Raw genomic sequence first — 19,345 nt, 5'->3', positions numbered from 1 at the left:
ATAATGCTCTGAACCTTGGAAAGGTTTTGTCAGGGCTAACTTCCAAATGTTTATTCATGGAGGTTTTGACCCCAGAGTTATTCTGTGCTGTATGTCAATTAGCAAAGAAGGAAAGAAAGAAAGATGGAAAGAAAAAAGGAAGGGAGAGGGAAGGGAGGGGGTGGGGGAGGTTATTAATCTAAACAGAGTTATTTGTCTATCACACTGGTTTATTGAAACTACTACTTTATGAAAGAGGGGCTATACTGTTTTGGAATGCCTAAATTGTCTTATTTCAACTCAAATGTGTAACTATTAACAGGGTAATTTTAATTTCTGTGACTTTAGAACTCGATATTGTTTTCGATCATGTTACTTTGAAAATATTCACAATTCTTTATGTACCATATTGAAACCACCCAGGGATTTTTCTCCACCTTTTTCATGGCTCTCTTCCTCATATGGAGAGTAATGCCTGCATGTATTAGTTACTCAAAAAAATTTTGTTGAATCCAATCCCCTTTTTAATTTTTTTAATCCTCACCAAGGACATACTCACCAAACTCAGAGAGAAAGGCTGAAAAAGGCAGAGAGAGAGAGAGAGACAGACAGACAGACATCCATTGGTTGCCTTCCATACATGCCCGCACCTGGGATAGGCCCATAACCTTTTTTTTTTTTTTTTTTGTACAGGATGATGCTCCAACCAACTGAGTCACCCTGCCAAGGTGAATGTAACCTGCTTTTATAGACAAAATCCAGTCTGCTATCCAATGAAGCATTTATGTAAAGGCTTGTAGTAGTTATAAGATATGTTAAGAGTAATTTTATTGTTTTCATATATACTACCCTAAATATTCAAACAGAATAATATGACGAAAAAATAAATGTCATGTAAAAAAGAATCTTCCTTAAGTCTACTATTCATGTGATACGTGTTCTTCTGGAACCTGCATTTTCATTTCAGTAATATATTGAGGATATTTTTACATTTTAAATGTTAAAAATAGCCCTGGCTGGTGTAGCTCAGTGAATTGAGAAAGGGCCTGCGAACCAGACGATCACGGTTCGATTCCCAGTCAGGGCACATGCCTGGGTTGCAGGCTAGTCCCCTGCAGGCCAACTCCCAGCAGGGGATGCACAAAAGGCAACCATACATTGATGTTTCTCTCCCTCTCTCCTTCCCTTCCCCTCTAAAGATAAATAAATAAAATATTTTAAAAAATGTTAAAAATATTGTATACAGATCCCTAGAGTCTATTTCAATGGCTACCTAGTATTCTGTTACCCATAGTATTCTATTACAGAACATAGATTTACCAAACTATTTTCTTCTTGGTAGACGTTTCAAGTACTCCATTGTTCCCAGGTTAGAAACAACACCGAAAATCATCCTCTTTTCGAATATCTCTTTTCTCACAGGGGTATTATGTCCGTAGAAAGCCTCAAAGTGAGATTCTTAAATCAAATGTCTACCCAGCGTGAGAGCTATCGGACGGCCGTGTTACCTCTTCTATGTTTTTGTAAAGTTTGGGTCTTTAGCATAAAATTGCTGTGAGACTGCGAGGAGAAAGTATTATAACCTCACTTCTCACTTAGGGGTCAGCAGCTCAGAAAAGCACAACTTTTCCTCCCACATCCCTCTTCTCTGCCCATCAGCACAACAGGCCTTAATTATCCTTTTAAATGTCAGATTTCCTCCCCGCCTGTGAACCCCAAGGAAGAGAAGCGTATCTACTTCCTGTCTATGGCCCCAGGAACCCTCACAATGCCCGGTAAATTATATAATTTTTATGAAAGCAAGAGTGACCTGCCCGATGTCACATAGAAAGTTGGAACAGGACTAAGATTTTAGTAAGATACGTGATTTCGGCTGCAAGAGATGCACAAGAAACGAGAAGAAATGCACAGCTCAGAGCTTGATTAACAACTTGAGTTTAATAATCTCAAGTTCTTGAAGTACAGAAAATCTGTGTACCATAATAACAAGACCCTCCGAAGAAGTTTCCCTGTAACCTTTCACCATATACATATTTTGAAAAACACAAACTTTTCCAAAATCTTAAGGAAACAAAATCATTCCAGAAAAAAGGAAGGTGACAAATTCTCTTCTTGATATGAAAGTTAAGTGATCTGAGACGTTGTCCTACATGTTCCTTCATTGGTTTTCTAACTTGGGACAAAACTCTGAGCCTCATTCCATACCCTAGAATCCAACCTTCAATGTCCCTGCATATTTGGGTGGTCAGTCCAATTCTGAAAGAATTACACATTATGTTACAGTCACAACAAAATAAAATAAATAAACAAATAAAAGCTTTGTTCTTTTTGTTCTAAAAATTAAGTCAGTGAGTCCTATCTACAATAAAATACAAGACTTAAGAATAGTTTTAGCCTTGGCCAGATGGCTCAGTAGGTTGGGGCATCATCCCATATGCCAAAAGATTGTGGTTTGATTCCCAGCTGGGGAGCATACAGCAGGCAACTGATTGATGTTCTTTTTTCTCTCACATTGATGTCTCTCTCTCTCTGTCTCCCTTTCGCTCTCTCTGTTTTACTCTATTTCAAAAATCAACAAATGTATCCTTGGGTGAGGATTAAAAAATAATAATTTCAAAAGATATTTAAGTATCTTTCTAAATATCTTGGACTTCTACAGAATAAGTCCAAGCGTGAGAACATAAATAATGTTCAAAATACAGATTTATTTTTATGGCTTCAGTAAAACATAGTAATAATTTACTTTTACAAATCTTAAATACTTGAGAATGCAGAGTTTTAAATCAACTTGCTCAGGCACACGTGGGACACCAATTAACATTATATATTACAGCTCAATGCTGTGATATTCTGAAAGAATCTGTGTAAATGGAGAAGAAGGGGAATTTAGTTAACAAGAGTTATGAGGCGACAGCCAGGAGATTCTCAGTCATGGAAAAATTCCAATGTTGAGATGAATGGGAGGAAACAGTAACTGAGGTAAACTAAAACTTCAAAGAAAGCTAGAAAGTCCTCAAGAATGTGTTGTACATACCCTATTACCATCGTCCCAATTACATATTACACATGGTTGAATCTTGGAAATATTTTCTAACTAATCTACCACAAGTCTTATGCTTTTTGAATGCATAGCTGTGGGGATTTTTTTGTTTTTGTTTTTTTAAAGATTTTATTTATTTTTAATCAGAGGGGAAAGGAGGGAGAAAGACATCAATGTGTGGTTGCCTCTCGTGCACCCCCTAACTGGGGACTTGGCTGGCAACCCAGGCATGTGCTGTGACTGGGAATCGAACCAGTGACCCTTTGGTTAGCCGGCTAGCTCTCACACCAGCAGGAACTGTTTTTGTTTTATATATAAATAAATTGTTACCGTTCCATAAAAATTTATTTTACAGACTTGTTTGCTAAATCACATCTACTGCTCAACTTTACAATAATTCACCAGGCATTGCACAAAATATTTCCTCTGCCCTTTGTAAGGAAACAAACTACAATAGTACAGGTCACCATGACAGTTTTTTTCTGAAATACTTTTTAAAAAATGAATCAGGGGTCTTGAGGAATTTTTTCATTAGTATCATTATATGACTAAAAAGATACATTTATCACAACTGTGTTCATTTACATATGCCATTTCTATATGGATGGGAAAGTAACATAGCTAATTGAGTCCTCAAATAATATTAAACTTGGAAAACATTTTTAGTAAGAAAAATGTACTTTTTTTGTAACAATAGCATAAATATTAATCATCTGTAGCTCAATGAAGCCAACTAAAATGTATTTAGGTTTTTCTATTCCTGATATTCTTTACCAACATTAAGTTGAAATCAAACTCAAAATTAAAATATACACCAAAAATCATTTTAAAGATTTTAAAATCCCAGATAATCTTTCAAATTGATCAAAAGTAGCTACAGCCACATAGCAAAACAAAGTGAGGATTGGTCCTGAAGTCAGAAGGCCTCAAACTATGTGTGTGTGACTTCAGGCACGGTATTAACTCCTCTGTATTTACGTTTCTCATCTTTAAAACGGGGATACCATTATAACTTACCTCCAAGAATGTTGTGAGGATTACATGAGATTAATCAAAGCACTTAGAAAAATGCCTGTACATTATAATTATAATTATGAATTTAATAATTGAAGAGATATTTGTCCAGTTCCGGCTGGTGTGGCTCAGTGGATTGAGTGTGGGCCTGCAAATCAAAGGGTTGCCAGTTCAAATCCCAGTCAGGGCACATGCCCGCGTTGTGGGCCAGGTCCCGGTGGGGTGGGGTGCATGAGAGGCAACCACACACTAATGTTTCTCTCCCTCTCCCTCTCTCCCTCTCTTCATGTCTGTCTAAAAATAAATAAATAAAATCTTAAAAAAAAAGATGTTTGTCCAATAAAAATATCTTTTTTCTTTTTTTGGTTAGGCTACACTCAGAAGCTTTCCATGAAATTATTATTAACACATCTTCCATCCATAAGTTTTGTGAGACAAAAATGAGTATTAAATCAATACAGCAAAGCCTTAGGAACAAGTAAGTCTTAGGCTAAATATGTTTTACTTATTTCCTCCAAAACAGTGATTCTCTATGGGGGCAATGAGCCTCCATTTCCCAGAAGGTATTTGGCAATGACACTTTTGGTTGTCCCTACTGGGACAGGTGAGTACTCACGGTAGGTATAATAGGCCAGGGAGGCTGCTGAAGAGCTTACATTGCTCAGGAGACCCCCCCCCCAATGAAGAATCATCATCACACCCAAAATGTCAACAGCCCCAAGGCTGAGAATCTGGCCTAAGGATAAATGCTGGATTAAAAATGACAAAAATAAGGAGGGGTTAAATTACAATAAATGTTTACTTATTGCCTAGAGTTCCAAAATTAGTATAACTACCTGTACACAATTTTCACTCCATCAATAGGAGACTTTCTTTATAAAATACTCTATTCTGTTCTATACTCACTGGTAATAACGGTTAAGGTTCCCAAAGAAGATGTTGCAATTTAAGTGGGAGATTAAATAGCATCAGCAAACCTGGGAAAAATTTATTTCTGCAGAGATGATAGAGGCAGAAATTAACAACAGCGACAGAAAATAATATGACAAAGAAATTTTAAAAAGTAAAGGATGAAAATAATACTTTTCAATTTCTAGAAATTCAAACTGATCTGGCATCATACCAGTGGCGAAACTGAAACACAGCTAACCAAAACCCATAATTCTATTGCCTATGGTCACATTTGTGGACTACATGGCAGCTTGTTCTTTTAAATAAAAAGAGCAGAAAAACACAGTACTATAACCCCTATCAAATACAACATACCAGCTTTCAGAAAGTACCTACTATTAACAGCAACATTTTATGTTGAGTCATATAAAATCAGTGATTGTAAAATGGGACTTTATACATTCTAAATCTTAGTGGCCCTTTGTAAAATCAAAACTTGATGTTTTCTCTCTCTCCATAGAAAAGAAAAATATGTCTAACACAAACAAAACACTGTAAATGTGAAAAACGGTGCTATTTAAAACAAGCTAAGAAATATTTCTTGGCAGGTCTCTTCCTGCAGCTGGATTTGACAGCCAAATTGTAAACCTATCAAAAACGAGTTTGTATAATGAACAGACACAACGTTAAACACTACACTGCAGCCACACTGCTTCAATTAACATAATCCCGGTAGTGGAGAAGCAGAACTTGTTAAGCTTTCAGACAATATGCTGGCATCTAGCCTATGTCAAAAATCCAAAGCAGAGGTCCTACTTCCTCATTACCATATACCTTAGCAGCCCACAGCAGTAACCACATTAGAAGCCCACATTTCCATAAGCTCTAGACAGTGCTTGAAGGGGGGCCTGGGCTATCTACATACTTGATGAAAACAAAACAAAAAAGATGCAGTAGTCTTGCTCCTTTGGGGGAAGAAGGCAAGGAGGAGAGAAGAAAAGGGTGGTAAAAAAAAAAAAACCTCTAAAGTTTCAGATACTCTTACACTTAATATTTTTCTTCCAACAGCCTCAGACTAAAACAAATGTTTTGAGACATTAAGATATGGAAAACCTCAATGTGTTTGATATACAGGATTCTTAGATGCTAGCATTTTCCCTTTAAGAACTTATAAATAATCATTTTTAAGGGTAAAAGCTCTTCTCTCATACTTAAAGGCTTTGCTGAAGCAGTTGAAAATCCCTTTGCAGATGCTTTTATCTCCTTTACTAAATCATTTACTGAATAACGAGATAATATAGAAAAGTCAGGTATAAGATGAAGCTTTTCAACCCCCCAAAAAGAGAATCATTTTATGTTTCTGGTAGGCATGAAACAACTGCAGTTGGAATTCGATTTTTCCAGAATACAAGAAGGAACATTTCTTTTTCTTTGCACACAAACAAGCATGCTCTCTTTCCAACAGCAAATTAAGTAAGCCTTTTTGTCTGGTTATTCTATGGCGTATACAGCTTACCCTGCAATCAGTGCTTAAAATCAGAAATAAAGATGAACTTAAAATGAACTCCTTGGTATGTCTTCATTTTCTACCCTAAAGCAAGTCAGATGATGTGCAGTGTCTGTTACACAGGAATCTTTTTTCAGGCCTCGCCCCCACAATGTGATCCATACACCTCCAGGTTAACATGCTAAACCACTGGGGCTCATTAGCCAGTTTTGCTACACAAAATCTCTTCTGCTTTTAATTACATTAACCTAATGTGACTTGAATTCAGCAGACCAAAAATGAAACCACTAATTATATTAAGGGCTTCAAAGATGATTTCAGAGTGCCGACCACCAAACTGTCATACAATTTATTTCATTTCCTTTAATAGAATTTTGCATTCACATTGTGTGTTTCTTAATAGAAACACTATTTTAAAAATACATTATAACAATTGATTATAAAATGCTGGTTTATAATGCTAAAGGAGAAATACGTTTAAAATATAGATATGACATATAGGTGCCATCATACCAGTAAGAAATTACAAAGTACTTAGTTTTTATAATTTTCTAAAACACTGAAGGCTCAGAAATATTCATTTACAATAACTCTGTTTGATAAACACATCTAACATGATGAGTAAAATTTTAAGAGCACCAAGGTTTAGAAATTAATTTTTCTGAAAAGCTTGATTTTTTACCAGTTTCATACTATTTTGTAAAGTAAATGATATGAAAGGTTTTGAATTACAACTGAGTATCATCCTTAAACAATTCACTACTAACTCTTTGACCGGAATACTTCTCCATAGCAGTGCTGTCAATTCTGCTTGGATCTTTGACCCACAGAACAGACGTCAAGCTGTTGCAAGCTCCAGGAGCAGTACTTTTCATGGGTGTTAGACTCCTTAATGACAATGAGATGCAGGTACCCCAGATGGCCCGTCACAGCCCCCAGACATTCTCCTTCCTGAAATAAACTGCAGGGCAGTTGTGGTCCCTAAGGACTCCTTTCAACAGAGACATGGAAAGAAGAGGCACAATAACAGCTTTTATTTAAAATTTAGCATGAATTCAACAACCACCACCACCACAAAATAAACCAAAAAAATACAATTATTTAAGCAGGGAGCAGAGAAAGGAAGAAAGTGGAATACCACCCATTATTACTGTACAGCCTGGCTGTAAGAGGGGTATCACCCTTCACTGTAAACAATTTGGATTAAAACGTACTTTTAACATATACTATGGGGCCTTCTAAAAACCGTCTGCTTCACTGCATTCTAAATTAAGCAAAACCACTGGAGGTGGTGGTTTTGCATACATAGCACAAATGATAGGACTGACTAAAATACACATCTCATAGCAATCTCAATATACATATAACCAAGTATAACACAAATGGTATAACTCAAAGAAACAAAGAATATCAAAGAAATTACAGGGTTTCTTATCTGGCAATACTTCTTGCTCACACCCCCACATAAATAATTCAATGAGAAAACTTAACAGAGAAGCCATGTCTATAATTACATAATTTCATATTTTTATTAATTATGGTTTAATATCATGTGAGGTATTTTATATAACTGAATGTACACATTAATAATTTTGTTGTTGTTTCACTCTTTGGAACCTGAATTTTAATGTAGCTGGTCAGATAAAAATGTAAATTTTTGATAAATCTTCATTATCAAAAATCATTATATAAAACAATTTATATCTACCACTCCAGTCACCAATGATTTTTTTTAATTTAAGAAATTAATTTTATTTATTCTCTTTATTTGTACTAATCTCATCACACAAAAATAATGTTTTTAAAAATGATATCACAGCCCTGGCTGGATAGAACTTCGTCCTGATATACCAAGGTTGTGAATTCAATCCCTGGTCAGGGCACATACAAGACTCAACCAATGAAAAGTAAGTAGAATAATAAATCTATGGTTCTTTCTGTCTCCCTTCCTCTGTCACAAAATAATATCACATATCTGTGACCACGGAATTTCATATTTATGCCTCAAACATTAAGTTTTATTTTAGATAAATATTTACAATAAACCAAGGTTGGCCAAATTACAATGCTCCTTCCTGGATAAGAAAGTTTATTATTCTTTCTACTTTTCATAAAAGCCATTATAATTCAACTAATTTTTTAAAAAAAAATTTTCACCTCTCCTGCCCTGGCTGGTGTGGCTCAGGGGATTGAGCATGGGCTGGGAACCAAAGGGTCACCAGTTCGATTCCCAGTCAGGGCACATGCCTGGGTTGCAGGCCAGACCCCCAGTCGGCGGCACATGAGAGGCAACCACGCACTGATGTTTCTCTCCCTCTCTTTCTCCTTCCCTTCCCTTCTCTCTAAAAATAAATAAATAATATCTTTAAAATTTTTTTCACCTCTCCTTATTGTTATTTCATTCTGCTTCACACAGATCTTAAATTAAGAGAGAGAGGAGGAGGAGGAAGAGGAGGAAGAGGAGAAAAAGGAGGAAGAAGAAATGAACTGTTTTGACTACAACCCACTCGAGTATTTTGATTAGATATGATTGGCTTCCATGCTGCTCACCCCAAGGCTGTTGCGAAAAGCTGCCGTGAACTTATGACCAGTTCAACATAAATTTGCAACACAAGCAGAGCAGCTGTAGCCCAATGGGGGTTAAACTAAAAAAAATAAATTATATGCTCATATTTACATTTTTAACTATAGATTATCAAAAATATTTAATTCAGTCTGATTTCAATCACATTATAGAGTTTTTACCAGATGTTACTAATATATTTAATATGTCCATCCTTACCCAAACTCATTTCCTTTTTCAGAGCCTACTTAAAGTGTAAATAATGTCCTTGGTATTCAAGAAAAATCTTATATAACTAAAGAACGTCTGGGTAAGTACACAGTCATTGGAAAGAAAATATGAAAATGACAAACTGAAAGCAATCAAATGACAATTCTACATTTTTCTTGGTACCATTAAAAGAAATGACATTACAAGAAGAAGACCATAACTTGTTATACATCTTTCAACTGTTCTCTTAGGAGTGGAACTGAGAGGAAAAATAGGCAATTAGATCCCTCTGCTGGCGTCCCATATTTGCTTGGGCTTCGTGAATAAAGAGAATATGATCCTGTTTCATTTGTTTGCTGGTACACTTTAGACTACCATTTAAAAACCAACATGATTTCAGCCAGGAGTTTAAACACACTTGATCATGAGAGAGAAGCAACAAGGGACTCATGCAGAAATAGCAATTATCCCGGTGGGAACCCGTGGCTCTCTGCACAGCGTGGTGCGCTGCCAGCTGAGAACACAGGCCCGGAGGGCTGCTGCCTAGGCCGTGGCAGCTGCACTTCTCCACTCTTTCCATTTCTGCTACTAGACTTTTCATTTCTTCCTTAGAGCGACTTGTAAGTTGGTAGTTGGCTGTCTGCTGCTGCAGAAGCACACCTAGAATAATTTGGTTATAGACGACATTGGGAAGAGCTGCATGGATAATTGCAGGTAAGTCAGAGCCACCCTACAGAGAGGCAGCGAAGGAGAGGATGATTTTCATTGTGAAGTTATAAATTACCATCTATCTATCTATCTGGTTTATATCACCAGAGGACCTATTCAAGAATCCTAATTTTAACAAGGGAAAAAAAAGAAACAGTTTCCTTAAAACACGCTTATTGTGCTTACGTGTGGCTCAGTGTCCACATGACGGCACAAACTTGCCATTTTCTCCTGGACACCCACTTTGTTATGGAGCCAGAGTTATGGAGCCTAAAGCAATCAACCAAGAAAGCCCTCTCTCATTTATCGTATTCCAAACCAGGAGCAGACTGCTGAGTGCTGGTAAAATAGCAGATGAAACAGGGGAGGCTTACACTGATTCCCCAGGTGTCTGGTTCCCAAGTCATTAAGATCAGAACCCAAAAGCGAATCCTATAAAAAGGAGGCACCATAAAGAGTGGTTTGGGAAGCAAACAGCCTTTGCTATCTAGCTCCTCAAAGTAAGAGAGCTGATTGATTTTTATCTCTGTGAAAATTCTAGTTATGACATGGTAGTACTCTGCATGCATATGAAAAATTAATTCAGCTCCCAGCTATTAAAGTTAATGTATTAGTTCCTTCACAGGTCTCCTGAAACAATGTCCTGCTGTTTTTAAAAGTAAAAACAAAGTCTTGTGGGCAATTTTCATTTCCTACAAAAGTAGGTTTGCTTTTTATCACCTTATCCAACCATCTGGCTATAATTTTGAATTTACATACAGTCCGTGTTAGGACAGCCTGAACTAAAAATCTGCAGAGGAATTACGACTATACTGAAGAAATAAAGATGATAAATGCTCATAGTATTCAAGGGGAGAAAAGATCATTTTCCAACACTTGGCTCTTTCATATCACAAGTACACCAGCTGAAAATACTTTTCAAACAGTAAATCCCTTTTTCTCTCCATGGATTTTTACTCTTAGTTCTTCTCTATAATTTTGGTCAAGTGTGAGAATTTCCCTCACCACCAAATGCCTTGCTAAGATAATACCTTTTCCAGACACCGTGTGTAATTTGTTACTTTTGAAATTTAAATTTACTTATATTCTGAAGAAGACATATAACCAAGACAGACAAGGTCAAAACAAGGTTGAGTATGCAAAAGATTCTTGGATTCAGAAATGCAGAATGAATTTATGGAAATCAAGTAGGGGATATTAAGAAAGGTAATTACTTTATGGAAACACTTGTCATTTGCAAAATAAAAAATCTGTAAAAGCATTTTATACCATTTGTGACAACTCTATACAAGTTAAGAGTAGCTACACATTAAACATTCATTCCCAATCTTTGGTATTTTAATCCCAAAGAGTTGAATGAGAGCACGCTTAATTACAAGACAAGCTTAATGGATTAATCGCAGTGAGGGCTCATCAAACTAGGGTCAGAGATTCAATATCCATGTGGCCAGTTGCTCACTCTCTTTCATTGATTATGAGACTATGCCAGACCCTAGTTCAGTTATTTGGCCAATGAGCGCTCCATTTCATTAGGGACACGGGATAAGACAGGGACAATAACACTCTTCTCCTCAGCACTGCACATGTTAAAACAAGTGTAAATATATCTACATACTTCCTAAGAGAAAGCAAGTAGGGTAATCTACACATGTGAGGAAGAGAATAAATTCTTGAGAAGAAAGTTTGAGCTACAGCTTACACGAACACTTTTTGTGAGGGCTATATTAAGCTTCAGAATTACCCACACTCACTTCTATTTCCTGAGAACTCAATGATTAACTCACAGACAAATAACTATTAAAAATAAATGCACTCCGCTGCCTTATTTCTACAGTTTTCTGTGAAAACAAAATAAAAGAGTATTTCAAAAGTTGTTTGGGGCAGTAAACATTATTGGTAAATATGGAGCATTATTGCTGTAATTAATAAGAAGCATAATATATCGACATGTGCTATATACAGGACATCACTTGATGCGTCAACTTTCAGTTTTACAAGTCTCACAGGAGAGGCGTATTTTCCTATTTGGGGATGGAGAAAACAAAGGCTCAGAGAATATCAGAAACTTGCACCAGGTCATTTAGTAAATGGATTGGAGCTCCTTCTACACAGATACAAAGTAAAGTTTATTTATTTATTTTTCTTCAATTTTTTTATTTAATTATTTTTCAAGTACAGTTTTCTATTACTCCCATCCCATCCCACCCCCCATCCTCCCCCCTTCCTCCCATTTCCACCCTTCTCAGTTGTCCATGTATCCTTTATATAGGTTCCTCTAAATCCCTCCCCTGTTTCCCTTGAAATTCCCTCCCCTCTCCCCTCTGGTCACTGTCAGCCTGTTCTCTATTTCAGTGTCTTTGGTTATATTTGCTTGCTTGTTTGTTTTGTTGTTTAGCTTCCTGTTAAAGGTGAGATCATATGGCCAAAGTAAAGTTTACATAGAGCACTTTCTTTTGGACAGAAAACAAGAGCTCACATTTTCTTTGCTTCCCGCTGCCCAAACTACACATTTGCAGTGTCTTGTAAGTGTACAGATCTTGAGCCAAGAACCAAGGCTCGGGGAAGAAATAAATAGGTGCTGTTGGTGGACTTCCCAATTGGACTTACGGTCCTCCCTCCACTGCACTCCATGCTTAAGCCTGGCTGATCTGGATATCCAACTGAATTGCCATCAGTCCATCTAGTGGGGAAAACATGTGTATGTCAACACTTCACATGTACATGTCTTATTTTAAGGAGAAATATAGTTAGGCAACTTCTTATTAATTTAATCCTTATTGTATTATTTTTTTTCCGTTACCATTTAGTCCCCTATACCCTCTCTCCCCAGCAATCGCCACACTGTTGTCCATGTCCATGGACCCTTTTTTCCTCTTTGCTGAATCCCTTACATTATTTCCTATACAGAGAAACAACTTTTCCAATATAAACATGCATTTGTCATCATGGCATGTTTAAAGTTTAAACACAGTGTTTACAAGCTTCCCTAATAAAGATGGAGAGATGTGACATGATCTTTTATGCACATGACGCATAGGGCAGGATGGTGATGCACTATATCTAGGTAAGAGAAGAGTGAGGCAAAGAACTAGGACATAACGGATTACTTCGTAAATCACACTTTATCCACTCAAGGAGACAAATTCCCATTACTTTCAACCAGTATTACACAGATCAAGTTCAAGTGCTCTTAAAATTTTCCCATGCAAGATGATGTTGTTGAAGGTGATTTAACAATAAGCTTGCTTCTTGTGTGATCAGTCTTTAAAGCTTTGAGATCACCTCAATTTGTAAGACTTAAGAAGAGGAAACCTGTGCCATCTGTTAATCATTTTGTTAATGCACAGCAGATTATTTTACAAGTGTACAATTTATAATATTATCAAATTCTCTGGGGTTAAAAGATAAAAATTAAAGTAGCCAGATGTCAAAGATACTAACAATTAGTGATTTTAATGCAGCTAGCCTTTAAACAAAATGCAGAATCTGTATGAGATGAGACATCAACCTGAGCATATGATTTGGAATTATTCTTTGAGAAAGTTTCTAAATAAAGTGATAATATGGACAAGATAAAGAAATAGATAAAGACAATCTCAGCCAATTTAAAATAATATTAAAAAATCCCAACCCCCTTTAACATGCTCAGTTTTAAAATAATTTGAAATTTAAAGGTTGAAAATAATTTCTTTGATTTCTGCATTTTGGACCATGTTCTAAAGAAGTACACTTTTGAATTTTTGATTTTTTTAAAGATGACAATTCATTCTGCCTGTGGTAAACAGAAAAAAAAAATATCTGGGCCATCATGAGCAAACACAAAAATTACAATTACAAACGTAAATATTATTTTTGAATGAAATTCTGAGGCAACCTAAGAAGACAATTTCTTAAGATATGTTCTTTAAAACATGCCCGATAAAGCAAAATTATGCACAGAATTGTTCATCAAATTTATACAAAGTCATATTTGTATCTAACATATACATAAGCAGGTGAAGCTATTAAACCTTATACATTGAAAATACTACTTTTTACACTGATGCCAAGACAGAAGATACTGAATTTAGAGTATAAAACAAGGTGAAAAAGTTGTATATTAATCCAGTGAAAACATTTTACCCGTGGATATTTTGTTAAGACATATCTTTTTTTATCATTTTTTATTATAGTTCAAATACAGTTGTCTCCATTTCCCCACCCCACCCCTTTCCCCTGCTGCACCCACCCCCACCTCCCACCTTTAATCCTACCCCTCTTTGGCTTTGTCCATGGATACTTTATATATGTTCCCTGAGGACCCTTTCCCTTCTTTCCCCATTATTTCCCTCTCTCCTCCCCTTTGGTTACTGTCAGTTTGTTCTTTATGTCCATGTCTCTGGTTATATTTTGCTTGCTTGTTTGTTTTGTTAATTAGGTTCCCATTATAGGTGAGATCATATGGTATTTGTCTTTCACTGCCTGGCTTATTACACTTAGCATAATGCTCTCCAGTTCCATCCATGATGTCGCAAAGGGTAGGAGCTCCTTCTTTCTTTCTGCTGCATAGAATTCCATTGTGTAAATGCACCATGGTTTTTTATTCACTCATTTACAGATGGGCACCTAGGCTGCTTCCAGCATTTTGCTATTGTAAATTATGCTATGAACATGGGGGTACATAGGTTCTTTTGAATTAGTGTTTTGCGATTCTTAGGGTACAACCCCAACAGTAGAATTGTTGGGTCAAAAGGCAGTTCCATTTTTAGGTTTTTTTTAAGGAATTGTCTTACTGTTTTCCACAGTGGCTGTGCCAGTCTGCATTACCTTTTGTCCACAGCCTTGTCAGCACTTATTGTTTGTTGATTTGTTTATGATGGTTGTTCTGAGCAGTATAAAGTGGTATCTCATTGTGCTTTTAATTTGCATCTCTCTGATGACTAGTGATACTGAGCATCCTTTCATATATCTCTGGGCCCTCTGTATAGGACATATCTTAATCAAATTTAAGCATCATCTTATAAAGGTTGATCAGTTCTAATTTGTCATGTGAAGAATCAGAACAGAAAAAAAGACTGGTGTTGTGTGGTCTGACTCTTACGCCTGACTCACAATACAGATCCATTAAGTCACTTAAGGCAAATCAACTCCTTGACTTTTCTTTTCTTAAAAATGAAGGGACTTGCAAAGAAATCATATGTATGATCTATGGACATGGGCAGAGGAAGGCTGGTGGGAGGGGGAGTGTAGGGCGGAGAGGGATAAGGAGGAAAAATGGGACAACTGTAATAGCATAATCAATAAAATATACTTAAAAGATAAAAATACAGACCTCTCCAATAGCACCTACCTTATAGGGCTTTTGTGAGAATTAAATAAAGCACTGAAAACAGTAAAAAATATGAAGTGACTTGCATAAAAAATCTCTCAAGTTAGCTCTATGTCTAAGATTCTGTACATGTAAGCAGAGAAATATATTTACTCGTATAATTAACTGGTGGGACACATCTTCCCACTTTATCTGTTAAGCCGATGAAAAATGATGCTTTAGAAAAAGTAATGGTGTGGATGATACCACCTTTCCATTTTAAAAGTGAATGAGAAGGTAAATATACAAATATATATTGAAATAAAATTGTGTACATTCAGAGTAGCAACTTTACAGTTCTGGGTATGCTACAAGACATTATTACTTTAAAAAATTACCCTCACCCAAGACATTTTTCATTGCCTTTAGAGAGAGAGAAGAAGGGAGAGGGAGAGAGAGAGGAAAAAAGAGAGAAAGAGAGAGAAACAAAGATGTGAGAGAGACACATTGATTGCTTGCCTCTGTAAGTGCCTCCACCAGGGATTGAACCTATAACCTTTCCATTTACGGGACGAAATTCCAAACCACTGAGCACACTGGCCAGGGCTGTTAGAAGACATTATTTTGATTCCTATTTCATTCATTTAACATTTTTGAAGAAATATGTATTGAGCTCCTACTATAAGACAGATCCAGGGAATACAGCAGACCCTTATGTGTCTTATGCATATTAGAGGAGTTATATATAAATAATGAATTGTAGAGGATTAAAGGAAAAATATGTAGCAAAAGGAAAAGGAAACATTTAACAGGATGATATACCTACTGTGGGTGTGCATAGTGGGGCTTTGCAGAAAGCTCCTCTGAAAACGTTGCCTTTAACTTGGAAAATGAGTGCATCAGACAAAACGGGTTTAGTTAGGGACAGGAAAGGAACAGTTCAGGCAGAGGGAACAGCATATGCAAAGAATTTAGTAATTTGGCACTTCAAGTTCTTGACATTGAAGCTTTTAAATGCCCATGTAACCCCACAAATGAAAAGCTGGAAGAACAACCAAATACTCACTGGAAATATATTTATGATTATATTGTCATTTAAACTAATGTCTGTGCTAGAACGCAGAATGCTTTTGAAAAGAGCACTTGGATTTCATGTGGGGGTCTGAAATGCTTGGCTTTCTTCATTCCAGTTTCAGTGTCCAGGCATGATGAGTATATGTGCAATTATTTAAATAAAATTACAAGTGTTTGGAAAGGTTTAGGATGTTTCTTAGCAAGATAAACCAGCCTCTCTCGACCAGTGATCCTCATCTGAATCTCTCAGCATTTCTCAATGACTCAGAGCGCTGTAAGTAACTAGAGCTGTTCTGAATGCACAGGAGAAAAGTCAATTTATTATACATAGCGAATGCCTTAGGGCAGCGAGGCTTAGTTCTCTTGAAGACTTTCTAGTTGAGCATTGCATTCCACAATAAGGCATACATAGGACTTGAATTAGTTTCTTAATACTAGTATTAGATACTTTATTTACCCGTAATATTCACCGACACTAAATACTCACGGCAATTCTGGAAAACAGAAATTTTTCTCACAGTTGTTTATCAGCTGTAGATAGAACTTTTCAAGATACATAAACAATGGATCTTTTCTCATAAACATTTGTACGTTTTTTTTAATTTAGAATAGTTGAAATCATTATAACACAAAGAGTTTTTTATTTTTCTTTCCCATTAAGGTTTTGGTGACAGAATCCTGAGTTCAGGCAGGTATGCAAACAACAAAAGTAACCAGAACACCCAGTACTAATGAGTATAGAGTTGTCACTATTTATAATGACTATTAATATGTATTTCTCATTGAAGTCTCACAATGAAACCATGAACTGATATAGGTATAATCAGCTGATATGTTCCACAAATGGAAACAATGTATTTTATACGTTTGTAAGTCACTTATCATAATCACAAATCAGAGGCTGTTTGAAAAAAATGAGGTTATTTGATTGGCTGGAGTACATTTTCCAGTTTCATTTGCTTTTTATGGATAGAATAATCGTGTTCTTTCTTATTGAGTGTATTGAGATGACATTAGTTCGTAAAAGCACACTGGCTTCAAGTGTACAGCCCAATGAAACATCACCCATACAATACGCTGTGTGCCCATCGCCACAAGGAGTCTCTGTCCATCCTCATTTCCCTCTTTTGCCCACCTCCATCTACCTCACACACCCCTTTCCCCCTGGCTAATGCCACAGTGTCTATCTATTTTATGTGTGTGTGATATGCTATGTACATGTGTGTGTATGTGTGTTTATACTTAATCCCTTCACCTTCTTTCACCCAGCCCCCAAACTCCCTACCCTTTGACAGCTGTCAGTCAGTTCCATGTGTCCATGCCTCTGTTTCTATTTTATTGGTTAGTTTATTTGGTTCATTAGATTCCACATGTGAGTTCTTATGGTATTTGCCTTTCTCTGGCTTACTTCACTTAAGACAATAACCTTCAGGTCCAATCCACGATGTAGCAAAAGGTAAGATTTTCTTCTCTTTCATGGCTAACATTACACTGTTTAAATGTACCACAGCTTTTTAAAAAAAATTATCCACTCAGCTACTGATAAGCACTTGGGCTGATTCCAGATCTTGGTTAGTGTGAGTAACACTGCAATGAACATAGGGGAGCATGTCTTCTTTCAAAGCAGTGTTTCAGGTTTTTTGGATATATTCTCAGAAGCAGAATCACTCGGTTATAATGTAGTTCCATTTTCGATTTTTTGAGGCAACACCATAATACTTGCCACAGTGGTTGTGCCAATCTTGTATTCCCAACAACAGTGCACAAGGGTTCCCTTTTCTCCACGCCCTTGCCAGCACTTGTTGTTTGTTGATTTCATGCTGAAAGGATTTTATGGTGGTTTTTATTTGCTTCTCTCTGATCATCAGTGACATTAGAATTTTTTCATATGAACACTGGCCATCTGTACGTCCTCCTTGGATAAATGTTTATTCAGGTCTTTTGTGCATTTTTTATTTGGTTTTCTTCTTGGTGTTCAGTAATGTTAAGTTCTTTATGTATTTTAAAAACTAACCCCTTATCAGATGCATCATCAGCAAATGTGTTCTCCCATCCAGTAAGCTGTCTTTTCATTTCATTGATGGCTTCCTTTGCTGCACAAAGACTTTTTGGTTTGATGTACTCCCATGTGCTTACTTTTTCCTCTGTCTCCTTTGACCAAGGAGATATATCAGTAAAAATATCGCTATGAGAAGTGTCTGAAATTTTATTGCCCATGTTTTCCTTTAGGATTTGTATGGTTTCATGACTTACATTTAAGTCTTTAATCCATTATGAGTTTATTCTTGTGTATGCTGTGAGTGGTCTAGTTTCATTTTCATGCACGTATGTGTTCAATTTTCCCAACGCTGTTTATTGAATAGACTGTCTTAACCTCATAGTGTATTCTTCCCTATTTTTCATATTTTTTCTTTAAATTTTATTTGTCTCTTTTTTTAAGTATTTTATTGTTGTTCTATTACAGTTATCCCAATTTTTCCCCCTTTGCTCTCCTCCACCCAGCCCACTCTGTTGTCCATGTCCATGGGTCATTCATACATGTTCCTTGACTAGTCCCTTCCCCTTGTTTTTAAATATTAATTGACCGTAAAGATGTAGGTTTATTTCTTTGCTCTCTATTCTGATCCACTGACACATATGCCTGTTCTTGTGTCAATACTATGGCCTTGTAATATAGTTTGATATCATCCAACTTTATTTTTCTTTCTCATGATTGCTGAAGGTATTTTGGGTCTTTTGTGGCTCTACATAAATTTTTAGACTATTTGTTTGAGAGGAATTTAGAGCAAAATGTTCAGAAGTTCATGCGTTGAATAGGTATTGAAACCTGAAGTTATAATGTGGTATTATAAATCATATCTATATTTTATTTTATTAATCTACTGTGTTTTGATTATTAAATTTGAAAATAAAAGAGTATATAGACCATAAATTTGACTTTTAAACTCAATCCTTTAGTTTCATGATTCATATTATGGATTTATATTGATTTAACTTCAAATTACATCATCGCTAACATTGTTACTTCTTAAAGATATAATATATAATGTGTATGCCTCTTCATGTAAGATG

The 19,345-nt window shown here is 36.2% G+C and overlaps 1 protein-coding gene across 6 annotated transcripts in view; it reads right to left on the bottom strand.

The window, feature by feature from the left end:
• ROBO1 (roundabout guidance receptor 1) overlaps positions 1–19,345 on the bottom strand; it is a 414,052-nt gene that overhangs the window by 116,582 nt on the left and 278,125 nt on the right. The gene's annotated exons all lie outside the window — the stretch shown is intronic.

Source organism: Sturnira hondurensis, unplaced genomic scaffold (assembly GCF_014824575.4).
Source record: "Sturnira hondurensis isolate 20B ecotype Veracruz unplaced genomic scaffold, ASM1482457v3 Scaffold0010428, whole genome shotgun sequence".
Classification (NCBI taxonomy): Eukaryota; Metazoa; Chordata; class Mammalia; order Chiroptera; family Phyllostomidae; genus Sturnira; species Sturnira hondurensis.
This window is presented reverse-complemented; position numbering and strand designations above follow the sequence as displayed.